This window comes from Helianthus annuus, chromosome 1, assembly GCF_002127325.2.
Source record: "Helianthus annuus cultivar XRQ/B chromosome 1, HanXRQr2.0-SUNRISE, whole genome shotgun sequence".
Taxonomy (NCBI): Eukaryota; Viridiplantae; Streptophyta; class Magnoliopsida; order Asterales; family Asteraceae; genus Helianthus; species Helianthus annuus.
In genome coordinates this window covers 114506911-114513469 of record NC_035433.2, presented here as the reverse complement: position 1 = coordinate 114513469, position 6559 = coordinate 114506911, and the positions used below count along the sequence as shown (strand labels likewise).

Here is a 6559-nt window from a genome sequence, read left to right as displayed (position 1 = left end):
ATGTAGAGATCTTGTGCACAAGGCGGCTGTAGGGATGGGATTAAAGTCCACCTGAGATTTCTAGGTTAAGATACCCAATTCCCACCTAATATGACGTTAGGTGCTGAATTCAATGTGGAAAGCTTAACATCTAGAAATTGGAACACATTAGTAGCATCATCCCAAGGTATGTGTTCAGACCTGCAAGTTAAAGGAGGTTGAAGGTTCTCTTCTTAATAGTTCTTTGAAAAATTGCATATGCAGGTGCAAGAATAAAGAGCTACCTATATGAGCATGAAGTTTAGCCGCTTCAAGAAGCTAGGACTTGGCTTTGATATGTTCATTGAAGGATGGGACACAGGCTAGTAAAAAATAGTGTCAAGAAAGAACATTAGAGTATGTAAACTTGTGTGTATATTATCTTCGTGTATTCACTGAATAGAAAGGGTTCAATCCTTACCGACACCCCTATATTCGAATATTTGGAATGTGTAATATACTAATGTGAAATTCAATCGTCGCGATATTTCATTTATGCATAAGTTTGATTTGTTGTGAATTTGTTTAAGTTAATCAAGGATTACGCTAAAATGGGGGAGGAATGTTAGATATTTTAGTGTAATCGGGGATTGACTTGGTGATCAAAACGAATAATAATACACATCAAGCAAGTTAGGAGATGCGGGAGTGCACGCTTGATTGAGTTATTATTATTCGAAGTGTACGGGCGGAGCCCATACTCTACGGGGGTTCCAAGGGGGCAGCGCCCCCTTGGCGGGGGTCTGGGGGCAGCGCCCCTGGGAGCAGGGTCCAAGGGGCGGCAGCCCCTGGCGGGGTCCAAGGGGCAGAGCCCCTGGCTGGGGTCGAGCTATTTGAAAATGGTAGTTAAATTGCTTTAATAAAAATGTGACAGAAATTTTATTTTTCTGAATTTTGCCACATTTTCGAAATGTTTGAAAATGGCAGTTAAATGGCAGTTTTGTCCAAAAATTGGATTAACTACCATTGGGCAGTTACACCCCAAAACCCAATTTTCGTATTCAGTTTTTGATCATATTTTCTGGTTCATCAATTCACACAAATAACATACACTAGTTCAATTTCTCGAAATCAGAGTTATATCCGATTGAATTATTCGTGTGAACCACCGAAATAATTTGATCTGAGAGTGATTACACGCCTCTCTGATCGTCCGGTTTTTGAAAATTACCCAACATTATACACGTTTAAACACAAACGAATAGAATAGAGTACGACAAATTGATATACATGAATATGCAATGATCACAATTCGTTGAAAATCTCTTTATAAACCACATTAATTGTTTTATCTGTAGGTTTGCCGTTGTTGTCAAGTATTAGTAGTTTGACTCCATTTCGCGTTTTATCCTTGATTAAGCAACACACGATTGACCATGAGAGAAGACGGGTTGTTTCAAGTGTAAGCCAACTCCAGAAAGTAAATGTTGTTGACATAAAATTTAAAAATGGAACAAAAGTTCCATTACTATTGTAATGATTGATTTACAATGAACTCACAAAACCAAATATGAAGTTTGTCCTTTTACATTTTATTTTTTGTGCTTTCTTTTATGACATTTTATTCTACAAACTTATAATAAGCACCTAAATACACAAATGAATTGATATAGGCAACATAGCCAAAAGCGTTTCAAAGTTGTAATTGTAACACATGCCTTTAACATTCAATGAGCCAAAAAACACATAATTATCCATAACATAACCATTGCAATAAAAACATATTAAACCCGACGATCAGATAATTGAATAAATGTAAATGAATTTAAAGTATTAGAGACAAAAAGGTAGAAACTCCATATAAACATTCTTCGCCATGTGTAAATTTTGCCATGTGTAAAATCTTGTCTACTTCTTGCGACTGCTAAAAAAGTTGTACCATATTTATATACAGTTGTACCTACGACCCAAGTTCTTCCCTTTTAATTCTGGCTTATTTGACCATAGGATCTCAGCCCACATCTTCTAGATGACCTAATCACTACGACCTATACATAACCATATAAAGCAGTTGACTTTTTAGTCAAAATAATACATATGACTAACTCACCTGGGTATCGGAATTTCAATCCATGCTTATGCTATAAGACTTGTAGCTTGCGCATGCCCGTTGACCCGTTCATTGAACATGCTTAGTCTAGCCTTCACCTTTAGCAGATTTAGAAACACACTCCAAATGAATAGTTTGCTTTTCTCTCCGGGTTCAGGTTCAGGTGGTGTACGGTATCCATATAGCAATTGGTACACCCTCCACTCTCATTATTGATGACAATTAGTTCAAAGTCAATTATTCTTAAAAATATATCTGTTAAAACCCTTTGAAGTACCAAGTTTGACTTTTTTAAGTCAAATCCCACCTGATAAAAAAAGATAGATAGAAAAATTGCACAAATATCTATCATTTTCATATAAAAACAGCCTTAAACTTTTAGCAGTTATTATTGTTATCATTATTCAAACCCTTAAAAAATATAAACACAACAAACACAAAAGAAAATGATGAATGAAGAAGTACCTTGGGGTTCCATTGTGACTTTTCAGCTCTAGCAACCAGGTTCACACCAAACTGTAAAAAGAACAAAAAAGCTAAATGTCAGTTTACAAAAAAAATAAAAATAAAAGTACTGGTGCTTAATTCAGAAAACTTATAAAACATGGTGCCCAAAAGCTAAACAATAGAATGATTACTGTGGCGGTGAAATTGGTTTTAGTAATAATAACAATACATAAACTATAACAAATTACGAAAGTTGACTAGGAGAATACTTAATTAATCATTTCGCTTGTATGCATATGAATAAAGAACCAAACATCAAGAGATATGATACAGTGACATGGCTAAAAAGAAAAGGCAATAATATAAAAAAACTAAAAAAAGAGCAAAAAGACCAAGCCAAGTCTGTAAAACTGTATAGTTACTTATCTGGCAAAAGATCATTGTTTAAGTCAAGCAAACACCATCATTTAACCAGTCAACCCATCTCAGACACCTTAGTGCTTAACTTTCCCCAGATAACATTTCCATATATGTATATATAATCTACCTTTCATACATGTAGTGATCCTTAGGTGATTTACTGAGGCAAGTATTGGCATAAAATAATTATCTATGTGTGTTTCTTAAATTGTGAAATGTACATAGCTCAATTTGTTTGACCGATTCGTGGTAGACATGATGATGCTAGCTAACGCATAATGTTCAAGTGAAGGCTTATATTCACCCTTGGCATCACAAACAATACCCATAAGTCTTTGGACTGATGCTGCTTATATAGAAGCAGTTGAAGCATTGCTTTGTGAGTGTCAAGAGCCATTTGACATAACTTCTTAGCCTCATACATGGAGTGGCCTATTTAAACCGAACCCGCTACGCTTACCCACCCCATCTCAGCATCTAGATAATATTTCACAGTCTTACCATTTTGACCGCCTTACCCTTCGTTTAGCTACCTACTAAATTTTTTAAGACATTTAGATTATTTTTACAACAATGAAAAAGAACAAAAACATGTTTGCAACCCAACTTGTTTGTTTGACTCGCATAGAAAATAACCTGTTTAAACGCGGACCTGTTACCGATCCCATCTAACCCATATAGTCACCTAACTACACTAATAGTTTTAAAAGACATGATACTTCATATTTGCAGGGTATGTATGTTGAATTAGACATGATAATTATTTTATGCCAATACTTGCCTCAGTAAATCACACTTTTAAGGATCACTACATGTATGAAAATCTAGTTATCTAGTGCACAATATTTCAACACTCCAACACTTAGAGAATCTTGACAGATAGAGGAAAAGGTTAGAAAATCTAAAATAATAAACTTTGTAAGATTATTGTAGCAAAAGATATGGAACAAAGAAAAGGGTTACTCAATAACAACTAAAGAAAATTAAAAGGTCCTTCCCACAATCACCTGCAAGTCCATTATGGACTGGTTACAGCTATTCAAATCATGTACAGAAAACCTTATAGTAAACCCCAAATAATATACATAAACACAAAATAAATAAAACATCGCTTACATTTATTTAACAGTAGCAGCCAAGATACCTGACCCATTCTAAAAAATAGCTTATAAAGAAATTTGTCTATATTATCAGAACTTTCATCTCCATCAACTGTAGCTTAGGCAAAACAATCCGGTCAATTAATGTATTCTATAAACCAGTGTTTAACCCAACCCAAACCTCAAGCTTAGTAAAAAAGTAGTTGGTACAACAGTTCTTGCCAATTTATACAAAACAATAAATTGATTATCTATATATTTTAAGCATTTGGTTCTGCACATCTTTTTTTGTAGTTCAATAACATTAAAGCAAGATATATGAATGTATAAGAAGTTTGTAATGTGTACCTTTTGTATCTTAATACGAATGTAAATAGCGGGCTTTGTCAAACATTTTGCAAGAGAAATTGTAGTTGAAACAAAGTTGTACCAGCAGCCCGATATACGTTTTTCATCAATCATGGAGCAAAGTTAACTTATACGTAGTATATTTGAAGAATATAATACTTGTTGTTAAATGAAAATTATGGTGTTAGAAAATGGTTATTTTTTTTAAATGACCCACCTGTTGATAGCATCTTGCTAAAGCATCCCATGTTACATACCACAACACGCGGCAACCTCTTAAGGATCTCACAAACAACAATCCTAACAAACTATAGCTTACAATATCTGCTATTGTGGTACCCTCATACCATTAAACCACCGAGAAGTCGAATGCTAACTTCAAAACTTACCCCATTCCTAGAATTGAAAATAAAAAAAATAAATAAATAAATAAAAAGACTTAATAACTGGAAGCAATATCTTGGAAAATAACCAAATTTTAAGAAAATAGATTAAAAGCGAACCTCTTGTTGGGCACGAACAAAAAATTTTAGGTGCAATTTCTAATTAACATTCTTATATTTAGACGGCTCAATTTGGCCCAAACAAAAAATTACTCGTTTTGACTCACTATTCAACCAGCTCAACCAAACCATGACCTGAAGAAAAGTAGCATCACAACTCACAAGTATAACTCTCCTGCAGCCCGTGGATTTTGGCTAAAAGAGATACTGATAATTCAATTAGCAATCCAACAGCTTAAACTAATCAAATCGACCACGAAAGTCTGTTACTTTGGGTGCCAATTTGGAACCAATTTAGCCGAAACAAAAAACTACTTGTTTTGACTCACTGTTCAATTAGCCCGACCCAAACCATTACTGAAGAAAAGTAATCTCACAAGTATAACTATTGAGAAGCCCATGGACTTGGGCTCAGTGAGATATAGAGAAATCAATCAGCTCAAATAAGAAAGTTAAAATAATCAATTTACCACAAAAATTACCTTAGGATGCAATAGCCCAATCTTGGATGAAGCACTACAAACTTCCACATGCAACTTATCATTCACATGAGGCTCTTCTAACTTGAACTTGAAATCTGCATCCTATCTTGGATATTTGTTCTTCTTTATAGGCTGCATCACCAGAAAAAACTTCAAAAATCCATATAACAAATAAACCAGAAATAAGCAAATTTGGAAAACCATACCTTTGTTTTTCTTTCATTTCCTTTGAAGAGGATTCTGACATAAGGATTTGTTCTCCACTATTATCATTTCAAGACCTGATTCAAAACATAAACCCTAACAAAAAATGAACATTAAAAAAACTGACCTGGCCAAATTTATTTTTCTATGTCAAATCCACATTGTTCCTAAAGAGAACACTACTGAATTGGAACAAAACAATATTAGACAATTTAACGTCACAACATATCAAAGAATATACCCTAATCTGAATGACACAACTTTATGGATTCGAATAATAGAAAGTTCAGTTAGATAGATGAACTATAAGTTATGAACTTGTATACTAACCTTAATTCGAGAGACGCTGAGAAGATTTAAAGAAAAACCCTAATGAAAAAAACTGAGATGGTTGCTTTCTCAATTCAACCTACCACAACTTTCGTCATCTACCAGTGAAATGCATCCTGATCCATTGTCGATTAAGAATCAAAATAAAACTGAAAAGAATGAACATCGATTCAAATAAACTTACAATTGATTCAGTGGCGAATGAGTATGGAGGCGTAGGATTAGGAGCAAAAATGATAACGAAAGAAAAAGGAGAGGAGAAGAATCCGTGACTGATTGAGGGCTAGGGTTAAAGAAATATGGGGAAAGGAGAGAGAGAGAGAGATGGCGGTGGGAAACGTACGTGAGAAGGAGATAAAGGAGAATTGAGGATTGGCGCCCATAGTGAATTATCTTGATTAAGAGGGTGTTCACATCAACAAGATGATTGCCTAAGAAAAGGACATGTGGCATTAAGTGTATTTTTTTTACTATAATAGGTAGATTATAATACATGAGGGAGGGGTATTTTAAGATATCTAAAAAATAAGAATTTTTAATCCTTTATTTATAGAAAGACCCCTAAAATGAGGGTAGCTTGGTCTTTTAAACACTATTTATTTTTTAACCCCTAAACTTATTATACTTAAATCCCTAAGGTTTTAACAAAATTATAGA

The 6559-nt window shown here is 34.2% G+C and overlaps 1 long non-coding RNA gene across 1 annotated transcript; it reads right to left on the bottom strand.

Moving 5' to 3' along the window:
* Nucleotides 1-5578: 5578 nt before the first annotated feature.
* Nucleotides 5579-6194, bottom strand: LOC118492566. The gene is made up of 3 exons (XR_004894532.1): nt 6087-6194; nt 5903-6018; nt 5579-5649 (listed from the first exon to the last, which is right to left on the bottom strand). It is a non-coding gene; the product is annotated as an uncharacterized LOC118492566 (long non-coding RNA).
* Between the last annotated feature and the right edge of the window lie 365 nt (nt 6195-6559).